Source organism: Monodelphis domestica, chromosome 2 (genome assembly GCF_027887165.1).
Source record: "Monodelphis domestica isolate mMonDom1 chromosome 2, mMonDom1.pri, whole genome shotgun sequence".
NCBI lineage: Eukaryota > Metazoa > Chordata > Mammalia > Didelphimorphia > Didelphidae > Monodelphis > Monodelphis domestica.
In genome coordinates this window covers 373777666-373804919 of record NC_077228.1, presented here as the reverse complement: position 1 = coordinate 373804919, position 27254 = coordinate 373777666, and the positions used below count along the sequence as shown (strand labels likewise).

Genomic DNA, 27254 nt, shown 5'->3' with positions numbered 1-27254 from the left:
GAAGACTTGAGTTCAAATTTGACCTCAGACAATGACTAGCTATGTGACTCTGAACAAGTCACTTCACCCTATTTGCCTCAATTTCTTCATCTGTAAAATGAGCTGGAGAAGGAAATGGCTAACCGTTCTAGTATCTCTACCAAGCAAACCCCAAGTGGAGTCACAAAGATTCAGATGCCACTGAACAATGGCAAAAAGCAATTAAATGGTGGGAAAGCCTGCAGGATTTTTGCCTTTCTGGGAAAAAAAAAAGTTTAAATAATATTCTTGAATTGTTTGATTATGGCCTGCCTAATGATATCCTTCTTATGAGAAAATGTCTTCTTTGACCCACCATCTGTGTAAATACCCTTTCAGATGTTTTTCCTATAGTAGAAAAAACTTTTTTTTACCTTATCCACTCTCACATGCCCTCTTTTGTATGTATGCATGGCTGCTATGTACTCTAATTTAAAAAATAAATTTTATTGATATATTTTTCTCCTGTGTCACCAATATTTCTAAATTATATATATATATATATATATATATATATACACACACACACACACACACACACATATATATATATATATATATATTTAAGTCTACCATATATAACATTCTATGTAGGGGTGGTGGGTGGCTCAGTGGATAGAGTAGTCATCCCGGAGTCAGGAGGAGCTATGTTCAAATTTGTCCTCAGAATCTTCCTAGATATGTGACCCTGGGCAAGTCATTTAACATTAACTGCCTAGCCTTTATGGTTCTGTCTTAGAATTGATACTGAGACAGAAAGTAAGGGTTAAAAAAAAAAGAGGGGGTATGGAAAGGAAGATTGTCTTTCTGTATTTTCATATCACTGAATTATTATAATTTCTTTTCTTTTTTTTTTTAAATAACCCTTACCTTCTGTCTTAGAATCAATACTCTGTATTGGTTCCAAGGCAGAAGAGCAGAAAGGCTAGGCAATGGGGGTTAAGTGACTTGCCCATGCTGGTCACACAGTTAGGAAGTATCTGAGGCCAAATTTGAGCCCACAATTTCCCATCTCCATGCCTGACTCTCCATCCACTAAGCCTGCCCCTTATTATTATAATTTCTAAATATTCAAGGTTGATTGTTCTTTCCCTTTCCATTGTCTTGACCTTTTGTATTTTACTGCCCTTTCTTTCTTTCTATCTTTTTTTAAACCCTTACCTTCTGTCTTGGAATTAATACTGTGTATTGGTTCCAAGGCAGAAGAGTGGTGAGGGCTAGGCAATGGGGGTTAAGTGACTTGCCCAGGGTCGCACAGCTGAGAAGTGTCTGAGGCCAGATTTGAACCTAAGACCTCCTAGCTCTAGGCCTGGTTCTCAATCCACTGAGCTACCCAGCTGCCTTCTCTTTCTGAGCAAGGGCACAACTGTGAGATAGCCGTCCACATTTTGGAATTCATTCTCTTTTTTAATAATTTATTTATTCATTCATTCATTTAGTTAGTTAGTTCCCTCCCCCCTCCTGTAGCCAATGAGTAATTCAGATGGGTTTTACATGCATCATTGATCAAGAACTATTTCTATATTATTATTATTTGCAGTAGAGTGATCATTTAGCATCTACATCCCCAATCACAGCCCTATGGAACCATATGATCAAGGAAATGTTTTTCTTCTGTGTTTCTACTCCCACAGTTCTTTCTCTGGATGTTGTGAATTTTAGATTTATTCTACCCTGCTTAGTCTTTAGAATTTTAGCAACCAGAATTGTATACATCCCCACTTAAGAATTAAGTGTGGGGGAGGATAGTTTGTGACCTGTGTGTGCTAGCAAGTGACAAATTGGAGATGATTGATTGACCCTTTTGGCTGTCCTAAGTCAAGTTTAAGCCACCATTGGTATGTGCAAAACACAGGAAGTGATGTAAAGAACTGCCTTTATATTTTGCATCACTTCCTGTGAGAGGGTCTTTTTGAGGACTTTGGTGACTTTTTGTAGTGGTTCTTGACCTGGAGGACTAGAGTGTGGAGGCCTGAGACTGCTTCCCTTAGTTAACCATGTGGTGAGTGTTAAGGCTGAATCCTCTTTCCCTGGCTTTCTGAAGCCACCAGCCTCCAAGGAGGCTCCTCATCTTGGAGGAGGCCTCGTGGCTGGAAGTTGAGCTAGATTTAATCTTCTGGGAAGGCCCCTTGGCTGAGGCCTCTGAACTACCCCTGGCTCAGGCCAGGCCAGAGCAGATCTTCTACCCTTTTCCCTCTTTCTCCCTCATTCTTAATTTCTTCCTTCTATTGTAAATAAACCACCATAAAAAACCATAAAATTCTATTCTGACAAGTATTTCATTGGGATTTAGAATTTAAATCCCTGGCAACCATTAAATAATATATTCAGTCTCAACCCAAAAATTTACCCTTAACAATGTGGATAGCATTCTTTCTCACAAGTCCCTCAGGATTATCCTGGATCATTGCATTGCTGCTAGTAGAGAAGTTCGTTATGTTAGATTTGCCACAGTGTGTCAGACTCTGTGTACAATGTTCTCCTGGTTGTGCTCCTTTCACTCTGCATCAATTCCTGGAGGTCGTTCCAGTTCACATGGAATCCCTCCAGTTCATTATGAAATTCATTCTCTTACCCAACTGAACCAAACCTATAAGGATGGACTAGCAACAGGGGTTTGAACTACTTGACCTTAGCAACTAGCTCCATGATTCCATAGAAGGTGTGATTTCAAATAATATTGCCATTACATTAGCAAAATTGGGTAGCCAACTCCAAAGAATAGAAGTCATAGTAAGAAACAAAAAATCAGTTATACTATTCGGCTTTTTCCTGGAGAAAGAAAACCTAATGATATTTATGGAAGAAATGTTTTTTCTCCAAAATTAAAATCCACATGGGATAGCCCCCAAGTTGCTTATGTACCTAGAACACTGTGTTCCTAACAATGAACACAGTTATTCCCGAGGTCTTATGACCTTGTCCCATTCCATATGTCACATAAACAACTTGTGTGCAACAGATAAGTAGACAGAAATCAAATGTCATATTTAGAAGAGCAGATCCCTTTGGCTAAGGAAGATGACACTATAACCTCTCTCCTTATGACATGTGATTGCCTGTGTACACCTCCAGGAATAGCATTGACATTTTAGTAGTATTGTTACACAATAAGCTTCCTTTTATTTTCATTTACCAAGTTCTTCTTCTGATTTGTTGCTTTCTAGCCCATGCACTATTCCTTCTCACGAATAACTTTTAAATTAAATTATATTCATAATTTTTCTACTACCTACTACCTGGGGGGAGAGGGAACTAGTGTCTCTGTCTTCTCTTTCCAGGTTTCACAGCAAAGTTAAACCATTTCATTTGCTCGATTGCTATAGTTTATATTATATTTCATATCTACAAAGGATTTAGCAGGTTCCCCCCCCCCAAAAAAAAAACAGCAAGCAGATTTTCCCTTAGGATACTTCTGACCTTGAAATGTATTAAAGGAACCTTTTAAATGCGAGGCCGGGGGTATGGGCAGAAGAGGAGGTTGAAGAAAATTTGAAGTAAAAAAAAGGAAATTATTCTTTTTTTAATGTCATTTAAAATAAGCACTTTGCAGGGAGGGAAAGCTGATCTAGACCTACAATTCATCAGTAGGGGAAATCTGATAGAGAAACTCTCTCCATGGACATGTATTAGTAACCCTTCTATAATTCACAGTTTTACAAAGTTGCCTGGCTAAAGTCATATAGCCAGTGTATATGTCAGAGGAAACACTTGAACACAGGTCCTCTCTCTGTCTCCTATGCCATTCTCCCTCTTTTAACCACATACAAACACATATGTATATACCTATGTATGTCATATACACACTGTGTATATGACATACATATAATATGTATACAGTGTTTAATAGATATACATTGGTGTTCTAGTTATCATTTTCAAGGGAAAGTATTACTAGCATTTATACTATCTCAGAACTCTATCAGAGGCATGTTGGAACCAGTTCTTGGCTCCCAACAGCTAATTGTTAAATTTCCACTATTGGTTTTACACTTCAGAAATTTATAAACATGGGGGCAAGTAAGTGACTCAAAGGATTGAGAGCTGGAAGATCCTAGGTTCAAAACTGGCCCCAGGCACTTCCTAGTTGTGTAACCCTGGGCAAGCTACTTAACCTTTATTGCCTAGTCATTAGCACTCTTTTGCCTTGGAATTGAAAGGAAGGAAGGAAGGAAGGAAGGAAGAAAGGAAGGAAGGAAGGAAGGAAGGAAGGAAGGAAGGAAGGAAGGAAGGAAGGAAGGAAGGAAGGAAGGAAGGAAGGAAGGAAGGAAGGAAGGAAGGAAGGAAGGAAGGAAGAAAGAAAGAAAGAAACAAAGAAAGAAAGAAAGAAAGAAAGAAAGAAAGAAAGAAAGAAAGAAAGAAAGAAAGGCTACAAATCATGGCTTGACATTAATTTTGTTGATTGTCTAGATTTAAGAAAATTATGGAGAAAATGTTAATAAAGCAGAATAAACTTAAAGGTGGGGATGGGGGGGCAGAGCTGGTTATTAAATATTTATTATCACACTCTTGCCCCAATTCATATTATGCATTATTGCACAAAACAATGTTACTTAAAAGCTGCACTATAATAGTACTTCTGTCAATGAAAAACACATTGTTCTTTATTTGTTTCAGTCATGTCTGACTCTTCTTGACCCCATTTGGGGTTTCTTGGCAAAGATACTAGAGTGAGTGCTTTCAAACCCAGTATTCTATCCACTGTGCCACCTAGCTGCCTGCTTAAAATGTGATCAGTCTATAAACATAAACAACTGATCATCAAGTCCTTTCCTTTCTGGAGAGGGTACATAGGATACAGCAGAACTGGTGGATCCTTTCCAGTGAGCAAGAAAAAAAAATAGTACAGAAAAGATTCTGAGGCCAGAGGAGCAACTTAGAATACACTTCATCTTTGCTATGACTGACTGTGGCCCATGTTTTACCTTCAACTGAACCAGAATAAATGGAAGTAGTCCACAAAATTATTTTTGTCACACAGCTGCAAAGGAAGGCAATTCAGTTTTGCATGACTTTGTTTTGTCGCTGATGGTGGTAGCGGGAGTGTTTTGTTTTTAAACTTTGATGAGGTCACATTAAAAGAGCTCATTCTGAGAAGATTCACTTACAGGCACATCTTTCTACTTGACAGTTCTTAGAGCTGGACTATAAAGAAAGCTGAGTGCAGCAGAATCCATGCTTTCAAAACGTGGTGTGTTGGAGAAGACTTTTGAAAGTCTCTTCAACAGCAAAGAGATCAAATCTGTCAATATTTAAAGAAACTAACTTGGGCTAATTATTGGAAAGTCAAATAGCGAAGCTGAAGTTTAAATACTTTGGCTAAGTAATAAGAAGACAGGATTCTTTGGAAAAGACCCCAATGTAGAGGAAAATGGAAGGCAAAAAGAGAAGGAGACAGCAGAGGTTGATATGGATAAATAGTGTCATAAAAACAATGAACATGAACTTGGCCAGACTTTGAGAGATACTGAGGCTAGAAGGAGCTCATGTGCTATGGTTCACTGGGTCATGAAGAATTGGGAATGACTGAATGTCTAAACATCAAAAATGATTTAATCTCTTCATCTAGATCATATTGCAATCTGTCTTAGACATGAGTAAATTAATTACCAGAGAAAATGGTATCCTCATGATAGCAAAGAAATTTATGAGGAAGACCAGGAGTAAAATTCCTTGCTGGAAAGTTCATTGATGAATTCACTAGGAGTAGCTGTTATTTCTTTAAAAAAATTTTTTTTAATCCATCCTAGTTTACCTAATTCTTTGTTTATGCAAAAACATTTGTGTGGAAGCCACAGAAGCTACCTGGGTTCTCTGGACAGACACTCAAATATAAGCCTTTACAATGTTGTTGGTGATTCCCTGGTTGGGAGATGATGAACAGAGTCTCTTTCCACAGATTGGGAACTGGGCAACTTGTTGGTTTTGGAGGTGGCAGCAAAGATAGCTTTAGCAAAGTTACCCAGAAGAGCACCATAGCTCCAGCAGACATATAAACATCAGTTCTGGCCATCAGTATCTTCAGATGCATCAGAGCTGAGACAGTGCCAATATCCCCAGAGCGAGAAGGGTGGAGTCTGTGGACCTCCAATGGGTTTACAGATACATTTCAGGGGTCTGTGAACTTGGCTGGGAAAAAACCACATTTATATCAACTGGTTTTCTATCATCCTACACATTTTATTTAATGGGTTTAAAAACCTTATTCTGAGAGGAGGGCCTCCATAGACTTCACCAGAATGCCAAAGGTTATTGAACATGAAAAAGGATGAGGTCTTGGGCTTCTGTTGAAATAACTAATGATCTCATCTAAATGAAATAGGGAAACTGTTCCTTCATTTGTTATTTATATTAGCAGATCAAGTGAATTGCTTTTAAAAGTAAACATCATGTAGAAGAGTCTAAGTCTTTATTCCTTACAGATTTGGGGGTCAAGACAGCATTTGAAGTTTGTGACATGTACGAGCTGGCCTTATTAGAGGCTCAGGCTAAATTTAGTCTTCCCAGCTGGATGTTTCTCCAGAATCTAAATGTGGGCATACCCAGCTGTATTTTAGGCCAAGTGCCTCTGCTTGGTCATGTTTTAGGAAGATTTCGGTTTAACTACCAAAAATAAGGACACATTTTAAAATAAGTTCACCCATAAGGCACAAAAACAGACTGGGTTTTAGATATCCATGGTTTAAAGAAACCTGTCCAAACGGAAAGGATTTACCTTCTAGCCACTTCTCATTAGGCCAAGATCTCTCACTGGGATGGGGCACTATTGCTTTACCCACATTAATTAGGGAGCTTCACCATTAAAAACTTGCAAAAGTCTCTAGGTTTAAAATTGTATTACTGATATTTTCTAAATGAATAGGCAAATATGTGTCAGAAAAGACAGATGAAAATGTTGGTGGCGTGGATTTGGTGTTATAGTAAGTGGTAAGCTATGGATTGGGCAGCTAGGTGGCACAGTGGAGAGACTTCTGGGTCTGGCATCTAGGAAGACTCATCTTGCTGAGTTCAAATTTGGCTTTGGACATTTACTAGCTATGTGACCCTGGGCAAGTCATTTAATCTGGTTTGCCTTCATTTCCTTATCTATAAACTGAACTGAAGAAGGAAATGGCAAGCCACTACAGGATTTCTGCCTAGAAAACCCCAAATGGGGTCACAAAGAATCTGAAATGACTGACCAACAAAAGCTTCAGATTTAGAGTAAGAGGTGATGGCTCCAAACCTTGGTTCTGCTGCTTACTATCTACATGATAATTGGCAAATCACTCATCTGGGCCTCAATTTCCTCATTTGTAAAATGAACTAGATGGCTTCTCAAGCTGCTTCCAGTTTTAAATTCATGTTCCTCTAAAAGTGCTAATTCCATGATTACATTTGATTTTGATTTGACCTACTTTTCACCAGCCCTCCAATTTAGGAAATAGGTGGCATGCCGCATGGAGATGGTTGTAATAGCTTTGAAAACCTTGATTTCATATTATTTTTTCCTACAGGAAATTAGACCAAGAAAGATTAAAATCATGAAGGGCTGGCACCTGAACTGAGCATTAAAGGAAGGGAAGAATTTAATTTAATTTTATTTTATTTAAACCCTTACATTTCACAACAGTAAGGGCTAGGCCTGTGATGGCAAACCTATGACACATGTGTGAGTACCGACACATGTAGCCATTTTCAATGACACACAACCGCCTGCAGGCTCAGCATGCCTTGGGGTCTGAGAGCCACCAAGAGCCTGGAGCCTTGGCCTTGGCCATGCCCAGGCTCAACCTGGGGGGAAGGGCTACTCTACATGCTGGCTGGGAGGAGGGAGGGGTTGTAGGCAGCACACACCAGGTGGCTGGGGGCACATGGGGCTCCCACTGGGGAGGGGAGAGGGGCATGCTCCCAGAAGGAGTGCCCATGGGCAGTTAAATAATATCAAATCCAGAGGGCAGCTGGGTATCTCAGTGGATTGAGAACCAGGCCTACAGCCAGGAGGTTGTAGGTTCAAATCTGGCCTCAGACACTTCCCAGCTATGTGACCCTGGGCAAGTCACTTGACCCCCATTGCCTAGCCCTTACCACTCTTCTGCCTTGGAGCCAATACACAGTACACAGTATTGACTCCAAGATGGAAGGTAAGGGTTTAAAAAAAAAATAATTATCAAAACCAACAAAAGAAACAGAGTGACAGATGAAGTTAGTAGTACTTGCTTGGACTTGAAATATTGTAAAGATTAAAATTTAGGAATATGGGGAGACTGAGGCAAGTAGAAATTAGTTTTTCTCTGCAAGGAGTATTATATTTTTTTAGAGGTTTATTAAGGATAAAGGATTAAAGAAAATACAGGATAAGGAAAACGTGCCTAGGCCAGAGGCCTAGACAAGACCTCACCTACATTATGGAAAAAGCCACATCTGCTCCAAAACGGAAGTCCATAAAGAGACCCAAAAACCTTTGCCACCATCTTAAATCCTTCCTCGATCTCGGCCCACCTCAGAATTCCCGTGAGATTACAAAGCATTTTGGGGAAGTGGAGCAAAGGCTTGTGGGGATTGTAGTCCTGTATTCGAGTCTATTTTTTACATCCCCCGTTTGATCCTCTGGGAAGAAGTCCTTCCCCAAAGGATCATAAAAACATAATCAATTTAAAGATTACAATAATTTGAGGATAAGAGAAAAAAAAACAATAATTACTGGACGCATTGACAGAAAGCCATTTAGGGGGTGGTCCCCTTTGGCATAAAAGTATACATACAAATAAATGTTCAATAAACCATACCCAAAGTTCAATTTTTTGCAGCTTGTGGTCTGGAGGCTTCTTCATGGTGGCTTCTCCAACAGTTCAGTTCTGGATTCAGAGAAGTAGCATCTTCTTTACCTAACATTCTTCTCAAAAGGAATTAAACTTTGCAATTTAAATAATAATATTTTTTACATTCCCCCCATTAAGAGGGTGATTGACAAATACAGAATCACTTAAGGATGCATGGCTGAGGTATGAGGTATATGAATCAATTGGCAAGAGATATTAAAAAGATATCAGAAAAATCAAAAAGAAAAGAAAAAAATTTCTGGATGAAAATATAGACTATCAAAGTCTTATGTGTAAAAATTCCAAGTAAAAGAAAAATAAATCTATAACAGGTCCTTCAATCAGGGCCCAATCAAAATGATCTAAGCAATGATGCATTTACCCAGTCAGTAGCCAGGACTACAGAAAAGTACCACACTATGAGAGGCAGAAAAGGGGACCAAATTATAGGAGCCAAGGTTTTGGGGATACTCATCTGTGAGTATTTTCAGAGTGAGTGTGGACACAAGGAAAGCCTATGTCTTAACACATGTTAAACATAGTAACCTTGAGTCTTCACACTAGGTTCAAGACCTTTGTATTGGCCTAGAAGTGCATCAGTCCATCCTGGATTGGGTTTTCTTTTGCTCTGTGCAATGGCTCTTGTGTGTATATCTTGTCCTGGAATCAGACAGAATCATTAAGCAAAGTCCCATAATTTATTTAAATAATTAGTGGCATCGTTTTTATAGTCACAAGCTTTTTGGGCATTCATTAGCAAATGTATTTTTCTACAATATGACTTGAAATAGGACTTGAAAAAAATGAAGGTGGTGAATACCACACTTGACCATCAGTGTCATAGAATTGTGGTTGGTCATTGTTAATTCACTCATAATTTTGTCTCTGAAGAAATACAATATCATGATTTCTGAAAGTAGTTTTGTTTATAGAAATTCAAATGACATAAATGTATATTACTTCACTTTTCTATTAAAATAACTCTGGAAGTTATGGAATCTAGAACTTCATATTTAGATTATAAGATTTGGAAATGTAATTTGTTTAAAGGCTAAGAAGTAATGAATACAAAATAAAACTCAAATTTTAATTTCTGTAGAATGTCTATGTGTAATAGCTTTTAGGATTTTTGGGGAAAGTGAGATTAATTTTCTAGCAGAAAACCACCATAGTGCAGTGAAAAACCTGTGTCAAAGGATATAGATTGAAATCTCTTCTCTGATCCTTAAAATCAAAAAAACAAAATACCAACCTTCAATTGAAGCTTTAGCCAATGAAATTCAGCAACAAAAAAGTCACTAATTGGCAGGCTACTTAAAGAATTCCCCTCTCCCTCACTTATCTTAGTTCATGGTACTCCACACAAGTGAAATAATATAAGACCAATAAAAGAAACCAACTGACAGATGAACAAAGTCAATAAGCAGGTAAGTTAAATAATTAATTTTTGGTTTATTAAATACAGTTATATGTTATAATTAAACATTTTTGTTATTTAAACTATAAATATCACAAAATTTTTTTTTCTCAAAGTGACATACCACCCTGGTTATGCTCGGTTTTTTGGCAAATTTTGACACACCAAGCTCAAAAGTGTGCCTGTCACTGGGCTAGGCAATGGGGGTTAAATGACTTGCTCAGAGTCACACAGCTAGGAAGTGTCTAAGGCCAGATTCAGCCTAGGACCTCCTGTCTCTAGGTCTGGCTCTCAATTCATTGAGTTACCCAAGATGCCCTAGAAGGGAAGAATTTTAAAAGATCAAGATGAGGAGAATGTTTGTGTCAGGCATGCCAGACATCCTGGGCAAAATGACCGCAGGAGAGGGCAGAATGAGATTTGGTTGAAATGGGAAGTGTAAAAATTAAGTTCAATAATTTACCAAACATTTATTCAACATCTGGGTGCAATGCATTGGGTTATTAGCCTGCCTGTATATTCAGAGGCAAAAATGAGACAGAGAACTTGCCCTCAAGGAGCTTAAATTCTACCAGGTGTGAAGCCAAGATGTGAGTTCTGAGAGAGGAAGAAGGGATGGAACGTATTTCCAGTGGGTAACCCTCAGGAGAAAGTCTTTATCCACCTCTCCTGACTGAGAGCCTCACTGCTGTCCCTCAGAGTCTCCTCTTCCTCTCGATCTCACTCCTGGGGCCCCCTCCCCCACTGAGGTGATCAATTTCATATACTCTTCAGCCTGGCACTTTTTCTTTAATGCCAGACTCTGTCACAGGTCACAAAAACTTTAATACTAATCATTCAAAATGTTTTAGTACCTCATAATATGTCTACATAAAGGTACATAAATCAGGATCCCTCCAAGTTCTCACTCCTAACTTTTAGGGGGAAATTCTCTCCAGATTTCTGTTGCTTCTCCCTAAAAATGAAAGTACATAATGCTCATTTGAACTCAAGAAGATGAGTCTTCCTGACTCTAGGACCACCTAACTGCCCCCAAATTATTCTTATACCCATTTTATAGGTGAAGAAAATGGGGATCAGAGAAGTTGGGTGACTTACCCAGGGTCATACATCTAGCAACTATCTAAGGTGGTAGGCCATGGTAGGCCAAGGAATGTGTATTTTTTCCTATAGGCAATAGGAAAACCTGAGGTTTTTTTTGTTTTTTTTTTTAATCAGGGCAGTGACCTGGTAAGCCTTGTGCATTGAAGATATTCATTTGGCAATTCATGAAGGATGGATTACTGAGGGGAAAGCATGGAGACAGGGAAACCAATTAAGCAATTCTTTTGATAGTCTGCAAGAGGTGATAAGGGCAGAAACAAGGATAGTGGCACAGACACAAATAACTAAATCAATCGAAGCAACAACTGAATGAATGTAACAAACCTTAGCAATAAGGAAAAAGGAAGGGTTCAAGATGATTTGGAAATTTCAAGACTGCGTGACAAGGGACAACACAATCAAAAGAAATAGGAGAGTTGGATGGAACCAGTGGGCTTTCAGGGAGGGGGCTGAGCAAAGTAATAAATTCCACTTTGGCCACATTGAACTGGTTATGTTCATTGACTATTCAAGTGAACAAGTCTAGCAGGCAATCATAAATGTGGAATTGGAGCTCCGGGAAGAGCTCTTTTATATTTGTATCCTTAATGCCTAGTACATCATGCCTGCTTAATACCAGCACTGATTTAGGGCTTACCATATGCCATGAACTGTTCTAGGTACTGAGGATACAAGGAGAAAAGTGAAACAATCCTTGCTCTCAAGGAGCTTATGGGGAATATGCACATTCAAGGGGAGCTAGGTGGTACCGTGGATAGAACACCGGGCTTGGAATCAGAAAGAATTTATCTTCATGAGTTTGAATCCAATTTCAGACAATCACTAGCTGTGTGGCAGTGGGCAAATTACTTAACCTTATTTGCCTCAGTTTCCTCATCTATAAAATGAACTGGAGAAGGAAATGGCAAACCACTGCCAAGAAAGCCCCAAATGGGGCCAATGAAGAGTCTGACATGACTCAATGTCTAACCACCACCAATAAAACATATTTAAAATAAATGTAAGATAATTCTTTTCAGATGTGGTAGGTACTAGCAGAAGGGGACATCAGGAAACTAATCATAACCATATTAGGTAAGTGCTAGTCTTGCACTCATTTTAAAGATGAAGAAACTGAGGATTAAAGAAGTTAAGTAACCTGGAGTTAAATATCTAGAGAAAGTGGTTCTTGGCTGTTAAATGGCTACAAGAGATTCTAAGAGGCAGACTTGAGAAAGGAGAACATTTTAGGCCCAAGGACACACAGAACTACACAGAAGGGAGTCATGTATGAGGAACCCTAAGAAGACCAATTTGGCTAGGGTGTAAAATATAAGAAAGGGAATAATATGCAATAAGACAGGAAAGAGAGGTGGGGGCCATGCTGTGAAGGACTTAAATGTCAAAACAAGGGGATTTCTGTTTTATCCCAGAGGCAATAGAGAGCCACTGGAGTTTACTGAGGAGGAGAGTGACATGGTCAGACCTTCCCTTTGGGAAAATAACTTTGGCAGCTTTGTGGAAGATAGATTGGAAAAGGAAGAAACCTGAATTAGGGAGAAAAATGGGAGACTATCATAATAGTCTACATGATTAAGGGATGGTAGCAGTGTGAATGTAGAAAAGGGGATAGATGAGAGAATCTGTAGAAATAGAACCAAGACTTGGCAACTGAGAGTATGTGTAGGGTGAGAGTGAGTAGTCCAGGATGATTCCAAATTGATGCCTGGACAAATGGTGGTACTGTTAGAGGGTAAAATTCAGTTAGTTGACTGAATATATTATATTAGTTGTCTCCAGGGATTTAAATTCAATCCCAATAAAATACCCAATTCAGTTTGAGATTTTTATGGTGGTTTAATTACAATAGAAGGAATAAATTAAGAAGAAGAGAAAGAGAAAAGGGTATACGATTTCTTCGGTCTAGCCTAAGCCAAGGGAAATTCAGAGGCCTCAGTCAAGGGGCCTTCTCAGAAGATTAAATCTAGCTCGGCTTCCAGCCACAAGGTCTCCTCTGAGATGAGGGGCTTCCTCAGAGGATAGTGCCTTTTCAGGAAGTCAAGGAAAAGAGGAATCAGCCTAACCACTCACCAAGGTTGCTCAGGGAAGATACCTCACCTAAACCATGCTACAGACCCAAAACCTGCAAGCATGCCAGAATGCTGTCCAGAGCTCCCAACGTTGCCAAGCAAACTCCCAACATCACCAAGCAAGCTCCCAACGCTACTGAGAGAGCCCAATGTTGCTGATAGAGAGCCAGAGAGAGGAAGTGACATGAAATAAATAGGCAGTTCTTTACATTACTTCCTGCAGACCAATGACAGACCAATGGTCTGTCAGTTGTTTCTGATTTGTCACTTGCTAGAACATGTTGGTCATAGGCCATCCTCCTCACAGTTAAGTGTGGGTGTACACATTCCTGGTTGCTAAAATTCTAAAGACTAAGCAGGGTGGAGTAAATCTAAAATTCACAGTACCTTCAACAGAAATTGGGGTGGGGGGGTTGGAAGAGAAGTATATTTTATGGGGAGAATAACTAGTTCTATATTGTAAATGTTGAGTCTGAGATACTTACATGGGTGTTTGGTCAGTCTAAAAGACAGTTAGGGATCAAGGACAGGGGCTGAGGAAAAAGAGTAGATGACATTAGTGATGAACATATCAGGCCAAGGAATTTATATAGTTTTAAAAGTCATCTACATGGACATGATAATTAAATCTGTGGGAACTAAAGAGGTCTCTGAGTGAAAGAATACAAAGAGAAATGGGGAGACGGTTCAGGCCAAGGCCTTAGGGTACACGCAAAGTTGTTATTGTTGAGTCATTTCAGTTGTCTGACTCTTCATGACCCCATTTTAGTGTTCTGTTGGCAAAGATACTAGAATGATTTGCTATTTCCTTCTCCAGTTCATTTTACAGATGATGAACTGAGGCAAACAGGGTTAAATGACTTGCCCAGTGGGGTCACATAGCTAGTAAATGACTGAGGTAAGATTTGAACTTACAAAAATTGAGCCTTCTTGACTCTAGTCCTGGAACTCTACCACTGCACCACTTAGCTGCCTAAGGCAACCTATGAGGTAAATGCTAATCTTGTATCCATTTTATAGGTGAAGGAATTGAGGTTCAGAGAAGTTAAGTAGCCTAGAGTTAAATATCTGGAGGTGTTTTGATGACTGTAAGAGATTCTAGGAGGCAAACATGTGAAAGGAGAACATTCTAGGCATTAGAAAGGTCCCAAAGGAAGGTAGGAGGAAAGCCATGAGAGAAAAATGTCACAAAAAGTCATGGAAGAGAGATTTATGGAGGAGAGAGGGTTATCAACAATGTCAAATGTTGCAGACAGGTTAGGAATCATAGAAAGTAATATTTTGCAAAAGGAAGGTCTAATCATGCCACTCCTGCTCAGTAAACTCTAGTGACTTCCTATTGCCTCTAGGTTTAAAAAAGGATAAGGAATGAAAAAAAGTCAGTTAATTTGGCAAATAATAAATATTTATATTGATTGATTAATTGATTGGTTGATGAATTTTGGATAAATACATTTGGGAGTCTTTTGCATGGACCTAATAATTGTAGCCATGTTAGTGGATGAGATTGCCAAGAAGAAAATATAGAGAGAGAAGGGAAAAAGAATTGAGGACAGAGTTTGGGAGTCACCCACACTTGGAGGGGGTGGGAAAAGGATGAATCAGTGAAGAAGAAAGGAGAGGTCAGACAGGTAGAAGAAGATGAAGAGCCATGTCCCAGGAGTTATAAATGATAGGCCTAATTCAGGCCAATGCTCTGTTAATTTAGTTTTGGTACTAGAATGAAATGAAACCCTCCTAGGTCTTTAACAGTTAACAAAAGATGGTTTACTTAGCAATTGTACAGAAAGGCAATTCGACAAGGATACTATAGTATTTAACCTTCTTCACTTCAATATGCATGTTTGGGCAGTAGGGTAGGATACGGTGACTCCTTGAGTCTTTGGACATCTGCCATGTCCAAAGGGCTGTGACTCTGTGTGGGTGGACGTTTCTATGTCCTTAGGTGACTAGGAAACTAGGTCAAAAAGCAGAGATTTGGCTTTGAAATTTAACCCCCTGGATCTATAAAAATTTGGGAATAGTTTCTTTGGCCTTTCAAGGAAAGAATTCCCTAATTCATAAGAAGTGTTGTGATTAAAATTATCTCAAGAAACTGATCTTGGGACAAGAATAAAAGTTTATTGATTATATCAGGTTTAGTGGTTAGGTCAGCATCATAACTAATGAAGTGATATAGATCTCCATGACTCTCTTGCAATATGAACTGGGTCATCCAGCTCAATAAATAGATTTTTAGTAGTTCATTATTCAACCCCTTTCTTGAACATCCCAAGATATCTTTAATTGGTGATAATTAATTAAGAAGTGGTCCATCAACCTATCCACCCCTCCCCATTCCCTCAGGTAGATAGGAAATGAACATTTCTCCCATTCATTTATTAGCCAAATACTGTTTTAAAAAAAGGAAGCTATCCTTTGAGATTCCCAAGAGGAAAAAAATGCTAAATGTAACAGACTAGATGGTATCTCTGACCCAGATCCCTGGCACAGGAATTCACAGTAATTCTCCATAATATATAGGAATTAATACAGTATTTGAAAAATAAATTGTCACAGAAGGACCCTGGTAAATAGTTATCCTATCATGGAAGCCAAAGAATTAGATATTGTCAAGAAACAGAGAGTTCCAAAAAGAACAAGATTGAAGGAAGGTCATTGTGTATAACGACTGAAAAAGGTCATTGATAATTGAGTGATTGACCAGTCTGACCAAATTGACCAATAGCTATTTTAAAATACTAGTAATTTAATAAATCTGTAAGTACAGGGGGAAACTAGATGATATAGTGGATATAGTGCCAGGACTAGAGTTAGGAAGATTCAAATCTGACCTCAAACACTTTCCATCTGTGTGACCCCCATTTAACCCTGTTTGCTTCCGTTTCTTCATGTGTAAAATGAACTGAAGAAGGAATCTAGTATCTTTGCCAAGAAAGCCCTGAAACAACTGAATATAAGTATAAAGGACTTTCACAGAAGTGCCTTACCTTTAGCACGAAGGGGACCCTGAGTTCTCAAAAGCTCTACTAGAGAATAATGCACTCTAGTACGTCCTACCAAACTAGAAATTCTTCAAGGTTGAATGCATTCCTGAGGATCAGCTTAGCTGCTTTTGGAGAGGTTTACCACCATTGGCCATAGGGTGACAGATAGGGGAACATATTTTTCAGCCATAACTTTTAAAGACCATGTCATAAAGGTATGGAAGGTTTGAGGTTTGTATTACTGAAAGAGAGTAACCACATTAGATCAATCACAGAGAGCCAGAGTGATATTGCACAAGGAAGATCACAGCTCTTAAAATTCAGACAATGTCATCAGTTGACCCAGGTTTCAGATGAGCTCCACAGAGGACTGTAATCGGATATCATGGAACACTGACTCAGGATGCTGTTTCTCAGTGGAGTAGCACAATGGAGATTGGTCTGGGCTAGTCCAATGATGGAACTTGTTCTAAAGATGACTAGAGAGGTATGCCACACTCTTGGGCACAATAGAGTTCTCTTCCTTGCTGTCTCTGAGTATTCCACATCCCTCCATAGATCAGCTCATTTATCTTACTGAAATCTGGGGACCCCATTAGATTTCTTGTCAGATTAATTTCTTAGGGTGATAGACTAGTAAAGATAACCACTACCATAAAGAAATAAAAATGGCAGATCAATATTAAGTCCAGCCTTCCTTGCTACCCCTGAAAGGGTAATGTTGGAAGAAAAACAAATCAGGTGGCAAAATTACTTTAAAATTATATCATCATTGAGCTTCCACCCCCCACCTCCGTCCTGGTGAAAGTCACTAAATAAATAAAGGGTGGCTCAACTTCTTTAAAAAATTCAGCCATCAAATTGATACCAGTGGATAAAGTATGAAATATGAAGTTGGTGCCTGGAGCACTTACTAATTATCTTAGAGAAGATTCATCCTTCACACACACACACAAAACTCAGCATTGAAAAGCTCCATTGTATCTGCATAGAAGAATTTAATGTTTAACCTAATTTTAAAGAGGCCAAGTGAAAATGAATTCCTAATCTACAAAAGGACTGATGAGTCCACACTGTCAAGAAAGCCTTTACTTGTTTGGGCACAGAGAGAGAAGTGTGATCATTGGGAATAATAATAGTTTGCATTTGCTCTTCTGTGGCCTTGAGACTTTTAATAGGTCTAATTCACATCAATCAGTCTATCAATGAACCCTTATTAATCACCTCCTGGATATTTAATATTATGCTTTGTATACTCTCTATATATTATACCATTCAATTCTCATTGCTACCCTGTGAGAAACATAGTCCCCAGATGATTTTCCCATTTACATATGAGGAAATTGAGATGATTAGAGATTAGTAGAGATGCTGATAATTTGCCCAAGTTCACCCAGCTAGCAAATAGTAGAACTGGACTTGAATCTAGGATGTCTCACTGTAAGTTTGGTATAGAGTAATAGAACAGAAAGACTTAGAGCTTGGAGAAGCAGTTTAGGGCAGTGGACATGAAATAAGAGCCTTGGGTTCAAATCCTAGCACTGTCATTTACCAGTTGGTGACCTTGAGCAAATCATTTAATTTCTCTGGAACTCATTTTCATCACTTATAAAATTAGGAGATTGAACTAGGTGGCCCTTAGGCTACTTTCCAGCTCTGAATCTATGATTTGTAAAATGGGATTAGATGACATTAGAAGATGGGTGACATTCATTATGTGGCTGACTTTCTGCCTCAAAATCACACCCTCTGTTCCCCAGTAAATGAGATCACTCAACTGACCACAGGCAAGTCACTTAAGTTTTCTGTGCTTTCATTGAAATAATCCACCCAAAACCCTTTTGCAGACATTAATGTGATACACAAATGTCAGTTATTATTAATAATACTAAAGAAACTTGTGTGTATGTGTGTGTGTGTGTGTATGTGTGTGTGTGTGTATCCTTGCTAGTCAGAAGGGGCACGCATGGAAACAAATTTTTATGTGTCACCTATAAAATCACTATTGTATTAGGAAATGATCAAATGTGATACAGTTCTCTCCTCTCAGTAATGCAATGATCCAGACTAATTCTGAGGGACTTGTGACAAAGAATGCTACCCACTTCCAAAGAAAGAACAGTTGGAGTAGGAATGAAAATGAAAGCATACGATTTTTCACTTATTTATTTGGGTTTCTGTTTTGCAGTTTGGGTTTTATAAGATTACTCACTTTCAAAAACAAACAACATGGAAATATATTTTGCATGATAATACATTTATAACCCAGATAAAATTATTTGCCAGCTCTGAGAAGGGGTAGGAAAAGAAGGAAGGAGACAATTTGAATCATGTAACTTTAAAAAGCTTGTATGGAAATTTATTATTACATGTCACTGGTAAAAAAATAAAATAAAATAAAAATTAGTGAATGGGGGGGGAATAAAATCACTATTGTTCCATCATCATCTTATTTTTACTGAGTCTTTGTGTGTATGAGCCATTGTACTAAGAATTAGCAGGTAGGTGGTGCAGTGCTGGGCGTGGAGTCAGAAAGACTTATTTTCCTGAATTCAAATCTAGCCTCAAACACTCACTAGCTGTGAGACCATGAGCAAATCATTTAACCTTGTTTACCTTTCATTGATTCTGACAGAAGGGAAGGGTTTGAAAAAAAAAAAGACATACAATAGAATAAAAGGGACCATTTTATTTTCATCTTTTGTAACCCTAAATCTTAGTACAGCCCATGGCACATGGTAGATGTCCCATAAAATATTTGTTGAATTGAGTAGACACTAACTAACAAGAACACAGTGGATAGAGCACTGGGCCTGGAATTAGGAAGACTCTTCTACCTTAGTTCAAATTTGACCTGACACTTCCTAACTGTGTGACCCGATCTAATTCTGCCTTAGTTCCTCATCTGTAAAATGAGCTAGAGAAGTAAATGACAAACCATTCCAGTATTTTTGCAAGAAAAGCCCAAATGGGGTGATAAAGAGTCAGATACAACTAAAATGACTGAACAACAACCAAAAACTATACAGAAATAATGAAAACATGAACACACACACACACACACACACACACACTCCTTTACTTTAAACATCTAGCACTCTTTAAAACCAAAAGCATAAGATAGAGATATAGATGGTTAGATAGATGGATGAATGGATGGATAAATAGATAGATAGTAGGTAGTGAATGGATGGATAGATGGATGAATGGATAGACAGATGGATTGATAGTGAATAGATGGATGAGTAAATACATAGAGAAGATAGATTAGATAGATAGATAGATAGATAGATAGATAGATAGATAGATAGATAGATGGATGGATAGATAGGAAAATCCTCAGATATTCATATATATGGAATTTATATACACATACATATTCATCACATACATACATGTGTGTATTCCAGTATGAAAAGGTGAAAACTCTGAAACTTAAGAACCTGATCCTGAAAGTACAAGGCCTGGTCCATAATAGGCACTTAATAAAAGTGAACTGAATCCAATTAAATTGAACTGCAACTCATTCAGGGTAATTAATAACTATCCATTGAAGCCAACTTCATCTTTTAATCATGAGAGATTTATTGGAATATTATCTTTTTAAAATGGTATGTTTCATTGTTGTTACTACCATGCCAACCATACTTGAAAACAATTTTTTGAAGATAGATGGAAAATCAGTACCTCTGCAAATTTAATGTGCATTTCATGACAATGTCATCTTCTCCCTAGTGTTAAGTAAAAGATCTCTCAGTCTCTCCTATCTCCAGTTCCATAGCAAAAGTGGATGTAGGGCCTCATGCTCTATCCACTGTATCCTTGTTAGTGTCTACTGTAAAATTGAGATTTGAACTCTGGACTTCAATCCCCAGAAGTCCTTGCTCCACTTCCCCAGAATGCTTTGAATTCTCACGTGGGCCGAGATCAAGAAGGTATTTAACCTGATTGCAAGAGCTTTTTTTTTTTTTTTGGACTTCCATTTTGGAGCAGACGCTGCTCTTTTCATAATGTAGGTGAGGTTGTGTCTAGGCCTCTCTGTGGCCTGGACACGTGTTTTCTTATCCTGTATTTTCTTTAATCCTTAACTTTTAATAAACCTCTAAAAAATATAATATTCCTTGTAGAGAGAAACTAATTTCTACCTGCCTCAGTCTCCCCTAAATTTTAATCTTTATACTACTCAATTCACAAATACTTTATTGAACATCTACTATGTGCCATGAACTTTGCTAAGTCTATGGTTACAAAAGATAACATGATGAAGGTACAAAATTTTGAATGCACATATTTTTAATTGCAGAAAAGTCTGCTCTCTTCAAATTGTATGAATTACAATAGGGAAGGGAAGGAAGCAAGCAAACATTTATTAAACACCTATTTATTTGTATATTAAGCCTCACTTTAGCAAGGAATTTAGCAGTTGTTGGAAAAAAAGCCTTCTCCCTTTCCAGACCAAGATGAAATCAGGGCTCATTTGCCTTCTCATCCCCAAGTCAGTTCTTTTCTGTGGTAGGGAAACATTCAGTTTAGATCTGTTATTACTACAGAAGTGGTTCTGATCTTTTATTTCTTTGGCAAATTTCAGTGGATAGTTTTAAAGCAATAGAGCAGAGCTAGGGGCAAATGCAGGTCTCTTACCTAATGGTATAGTGCTGTGTTGGCAAACCTATGGAATGCATGCTGGAGCATACCAGAGGGGGCTATTCTCTTCCCCCTCTCCACTCATGCCTGAGGACATTTCTCACACCATCTGCCCTCTGCCCACCAGACCAATGGGAGAACTTCCTCCCTCTCCTGTCTAGGGTAAAGGGGAAAATTACATGTGGCATGAGGGTTGAAGTTTGGGCATACAGTTTCTAAAAGATTAGCTATCACTGGTATTCTGGATAGATTGATGGAGCCAGGAAAACCTGGGTGTGAATTCTGCCTCAGAAAAACAACTCTAGGCAAGTCACTGAACATCTAATCTGTTTCCTCATCTATAAAAATGATATACTAATGGCACTTTCTTCCTAGGGTTGTTTAAAGTGGGTTTAATTATCATCTCTATGTCAATGACTCCCAGATCTATTCTGTCTATCTCTCTATCTGTCAGTTTATGTATTTCTATGTATATCCCTACCTATCTCTATCTCTATTTATCTACCTATATGTATGAGGTATATATATGTTCAAAGAGAATAGACACTTCTGCTGTGAGAGCTTACCAAGTCCTTTTCAGGGCTACTTATCCACCTTTGGTGTTAACCTTTCACCCAATTTTATCCTATGGCTCCAAGAAGCTATAGCATGGGCAATGGCTAAATCCCAGTAAACTGTCTTGACAGACAATATAAACTACACTGAAGATAACCAACAGGACTCAAATCCATCAGCTAGTAGAAGAGTTAGAGGAATGTCTACCTGAAGCCTGCAAAGATTCCATCCAGAATGGAAAAATGAGAATAATTTGTTCCAACAGCCATGAAGTTAGTAGAAACAAGTGCTATGGAGTGCTAGAGTTTGATCAGACATAGAAGATGCCAAGGTTATCTATGCATCCAAGACCATCACCAGTCATTCTGACTTTTGTCTTGCCACTGGACTTCAATGACTCTGGAAGAGAGTAAGATAGAGGACTTTGTGCAACTTTGCCTCTCTTAAACTCAATTCATGCACAAGTGAAGATATCAACCATGATGTCACTGGTCCTCTTCAAAAGCAGAGGACAAACAATAAAATATAGATCTAGATATATAGATATATTCAGCCCCAAACTTTACTCTGAGCATCAGACTTTCATCACCAATTGCCTATTGGGCATGTCAAAATGGATGTCCAGGCATATCCCAAACTCAACATATATAAAACAGAATTCTTTTTCTTTCTCCTACAACTCACCCCATTTCCATACTTTTCTATTTCTCTTGAAAGTACATTTCTTCTGATCTCTCAGGTTGGTAACCTTCATATTATTATGAACTTCCATTCTCCTTTAGTATTTTGAATAAGGTGTCAAATCTTGCCATTTCTACCTTCACCCCTCCATTTCTATCATTTCAATCCTATAGCATCTCTCACATCTGAATGCTTTTCTCCCCTCACCTCAGTACCATCTTAGTTCAGATCCTCATCACCTTTTGCCAAGATTTTTGCAATGGACTTTCTTTTTTAACCCTTAACTTCCATCTTAGAATTAATACTGTATATTAGTTCTAAAGCAGAAGAGCAGTAAGGGCTAGGCACTGGAAGTTAAATGATTTGTCCAGGGTCACACAGCTAGGAAGTATCTGAGGCCATATTTGAACCTAGGACCTCCCATTTCTAGGCTTGACTCTCTATCCACTGAGCCACCTAGCTGCTTCCTGCAATGGACTCTTAATAGGTTTCCCTGACTCAAGTTTTTCCTTTCTTTAGTCCATTCTCTAAATTGATACAAAATTATTTTCCTAACTTACAGATCTCGCTCTCTCTCATTCTCTCTCTCTCTCTCTCTCTCTCTCTCTCTCTCTCTCTCTCTCTCTCTCTCTCTCTCTCAAATACTACCTTCTACCGTCTTTCTTGAGCCCTTAAAATGCTGGTGGTCTCCTACTCAAATTGTTGTTACTGTCATTCAGGCATTTTTCAATTATGTCCAAATCTTCATGACCCTATTTTGGGGGTTTTATTGGGAAGGATACTGAAGTGGTTTGCCATTTCCTTCTTTAGCTCATTTTACAGATGAGGAAACTGAAACAAATAGGTTTAAGTGACTTGCCCAGGATCACACAGCTAGTGAGACCAGATTTAAACTCAAGAAGATGAATCTTCCTGGTTCTACTAAACCACCTACTCAAATTCCCTTGCATTTAAACTCCTTTTCATTTATTTGTATTTATTAGCTTTGTATTCGCCCTATTTGTACATAGGCTACTGGCTCAGTGGATAGAGCATTAAACCTGGACAAAGGAAGATCTGAGTTCAAATGTGGCCTCAGACTCTCATTACTAATGTGATCCTGGGCAAGTCACTCAACCTTTGTTTGCTTTAATCCACTACTGAAGGAAATGGTGAACCACTTCATTATCTTTGCCAAGAAAGCCCCATATGGAGTCAAGAAAAGTCAGATACAATTAAACAACCACAATAACTAATATAGCGATTTGTTGTCTCCCTTCTTAGAATGTAAACTTGTTGCAAATAAGGATTGATTTATTCATAGGATTTGTGTCTCCAGTGCCTGGCACATAGTTGGTGTTTGCTAAATACTTAGTTAATTGATTGTCATTATGTAAATTTGCAAGCCATGAAGTACTATAAAAATGTTATGATAATGAGACATTATAATATATAATATGTAGGTATCTCTCCCACATCATGACTTTCCCCATTATGGTTGTGTTATGTCAGTTCAGCATAAGAAATTAAATGGGAATTTGGGGGGAGTTTTGTGGAAGTCAGACAATAGTTGAAGGCTGGATGACACAGAAAAGGTCTCAGAAATGCATAAGATCTATGTATGGTATTGTATAATATCAAAATATTTTCCCTTTAATGCTATACACAATTTATTTTTTTAAGTTAAATAAGTAAAATATTCATGAAAAGAACCTGAAAGCCAGCAGATAATACACAAAGGCTAGACATATAAAGATACTTTTAAAAGTTTAGTAACTGATAAATGTATATAAAGTTGTAAATACCCCATAATAGAAAAAGAAAAAATTCAGACTTCTTACCTGGTATGAAAGGAGGACTAAAAAAATTTCACTTGGATTTTCCAGTTCACAGGGACACTGCACCCCTGATCCCCCCATGTGGAAGGGATACCTATAATTATAATATATCATAATTATTTTTAAACCCTTACCTTCCATCTTAAAATCAATACTGTGTATTGGTTCCAAGGCAGAAGAGCAGTGAAGGCTAGGCAATAGGGGTTAAGTTAAGCCCAGGATTACATACACCTAGGAAATGTCTAAGACTAGATTTGAATTCAGGACCTCCCATCTCTAGACCTGGCTCTCTGTCCCTTGAGCCACCTAGTTGCCCCCTATCATCATATTTATATATGAGAAAAGGGCTGCTCAGTTTTCAGTTAAAATCCTACGAAAAAAGCAAAGCAGGTTTCTATTTCAACCAACATTACAAAAACCTGACTGACACTCCTATTAAAGAAATTCTACTTAAAACCCCAAAGCATTTCTTCATTATTTGAGGACGTTGTGCTGTCTTTCATTTCTTTCCTTCTGGACAGAAGGAGGCAGTATTAAAACTTTAATATTTTAGTTGAGACTCCAGGTATGATGATGGGTCACTTGGATTTCTCTCTTCTTGGATTCAGCCTGACATACTGTAAATAATTTAGCCTGACAAGATTTTTCCTTTCCGTTTGCCTTATTACTAACCTTTCCGTGTCCTGATCCCCCCACCCCCCTTTTCCTCAAGCTTGGTTACAGCAGCCACCCTTGCTTACATCATTCTGGTTGGATTTAAATAGCTATCCATGCCATGTTTCTCCTAGATACAAACTACCTGATTGGCTATTCCATCAGCTGGCCTCTACCTACCAAAAAGAAGAAGTTGGTTCTTTTCGCCCAATGGATGCAAGGGCTCCGATGTTGTTAGAGTCCAATGGCTTCTCTGTCACTAAGGGAGGGAAATACATAGAAGCATAAAAGGTCTGTCATGTGTCTGGCAATATTTGCATGCCCAGGCAGTGAATTATTTTATGCTAATCTTTCTAGGTTTTTGGCACAAACTGAAAAGATAGTAGAAATTCTTTGTTCTCTCCTTTTCACTCCCCAAGACTCTTGTAAAACTGAACCTAGGAACCGGGAAAGGAAAAAATAAAAGATTTATAGCAAATCTGTTGAAACTGTAGCCTTTCCCCTTGATTTTTAAAACTGCTGCAGCTACATCCTAGGGGCAGTGAAATGTTGCATAAATATCAAACTGAGTTTAACTCCACTGTGCTCCTTCAACAAGAGCTTTTAATTATTTTTATCCAATTTTTTTTTTTTATGGATGCCTTGTGGCTTAAACAGGTTGCTAAGATAGATTTGGTTTCAATAGGAAATCGCTAGGGAAAAAATGGCAATGAGGGAAGATAACCAATCCATGAGAAGAGGAAAGAGGAAAATGAACATATTCATTAACCCATTGGAATCCCAGCATTGCAGGATTTTAATTAAATAAATTTGACAGCACTGGAGAGCTTTCTCAACATGGAACAAGATGAAAGTTGCTAGAGGGCTGGTGTTATTGGGATGGTTCTTAGCATCTAGAGGAAAAGGTGAATCCTGTATATTTGCTACCTGCAAAAACCAGAAGGAAAGGGGGAAACGGAAAAGGCTCATCATTTCCTATTTTGAAAAATCAGCCCCAAAATGAAATTTTCCATTCAATTTATTTAGAGTTTGCTTCTTTCTCAAAAGCATTTCTCTAAAAATAAATTCGAGAAATATGCACAAATGAGGAAGGGCATTTTTAAAAATAAAATTTATTTTAAAAATCCAGTGTTCACAGAGTCAGTGACAAGAAGTCTGATAATACTAGAGAACAGCCCAGACATTGTCAGCCTGGAAACTTAAAAACATTTCTTACCATGGCCCATAGACCTTTCTCAGCAGGCTACGTAGCCCTCCCAGAGACACTCAGTCATGTTAGAGAACTGTACTCCTTACCTCATAGGGTTTTAGGAGGAGAGGCACTTTGCAAACCTTTAAGCACTATAAAAATGTGTTTTTAATTATTAAACAACACATAGGTGTTTATAGAATAAGGATAAAATAGATTCAGAACATGGGTAAGGCCACAAGATGTGTTTCACTTAGAATCAAAGGTACATTTGATTTTCTTTCTCTTTCTATATATATACATAATTTTCCATCTTCAAAACACAATTAGAAAAACTGACTCGTGAAAGATTGGAAAATGGGTAAGATGTATGTCACTTAGAATCACTTAGAATCAATGTTACATTTGAGTAAATATATATATGTATATGCGAGAGAGAGAGAGAGAGAGAGAGAGAGAGGGAGAGAGAGAGAGAGAGAGAGAGAGAGAGAGAGAGAGAGAGAGAGAGAGAGAGAGAGAGAGAGAGAGAGAGAGAGCTTTCCATCTTCAAAGCCCACTTAGAAAATCTTGCTCCAAAGGGCAGTTAGGTTGCTCAGTGGGTAGAGGGCCAGACCTGGGGTTAGGAGGATCTTCCTAGCTGGGGGACTCTGACCAAGTCACTTAACCCCATTTGCCTATCCTTGCCCTTCTCTCTTAGAGTTGTTACTAAGATAGAAAGTACAGGTTAATATATAAGAAAAGGAAAGAAAACCTTGTTCTTGTGACAAACTGGCCTGAGATATTTGGCTTTACTAATCTTGAGAGTTCCCTTAGGAACTGCAGTTCCTCTTCAAAACCAATCCCAGAGACCTTGTCCTTGAACTAGGGCTTTCTGTTTTTACTAATTCCTCAGCTTTCCTGATTTCTTCATTCTAACCACAAGAACTGGGCTTCCTTTATTCTAGGTTCTTTATCTTCTTTAGCCTATACTTTGGAGCTCTCCTATATCCAATCCTTTAGTAGCTTGATTCCTCTCTATCTCAACCACTGCAATGGGATTTTCCTTTTAGGCATGTATTCCTCCCTTCTCTTTTGTCTGGCCTTCTATGCCAAAGAGGGTATTCCCCCCTCCCCCCCCAGATTTGTGATTTCATCTTTATTGGTAGTTGGAATTAATGTACTTTCTCTTTAACTTCCAGCCTGGAGCAATGAGAGATTAAGAGGTTTGCCCAGAATCACCTAGCCTTTGCCTTGGTGAGATACAGGTAAGGACTCAAACCCAGGCCTTCTTTGACTCTGAGGCCATCTTCCTATTCCCTTTGTCATGCCTGCCTGCTTC

The 27254-nt window shown here is 38.4% G+C and overlaps 1 long non-coding RNA gene across 1 annotated transcript in view; it reads right to left on the bottom strand.

The window, feature by feature from the left end:
• Window positions 1–12376: 12376 nt before the first annotated feature.
• The window catches only part of LOC103105393 (uncharacterized), a 56530-nt gene continuing 41652 nt past the window's right edge, over window positions 12377–27254 (bottom strand). Inside the window, exons 3-6 of the long non-coding RNA XR_462835.3 lie at window positions 24928–25006; window positions 24097–24187; window positions 13895–13942; window positions 12377–13365 (exon numbers count right to left, since the gene is read on the bottom strand). This is a non-coding gene — a long non-coding RNA (uncharacterized LOC103105393). The remainder of the gene's footprint in view (window positions 13366–13894; window positions 13943–24096; window positions 24188–24927; window positions 25007–27254) is intronic.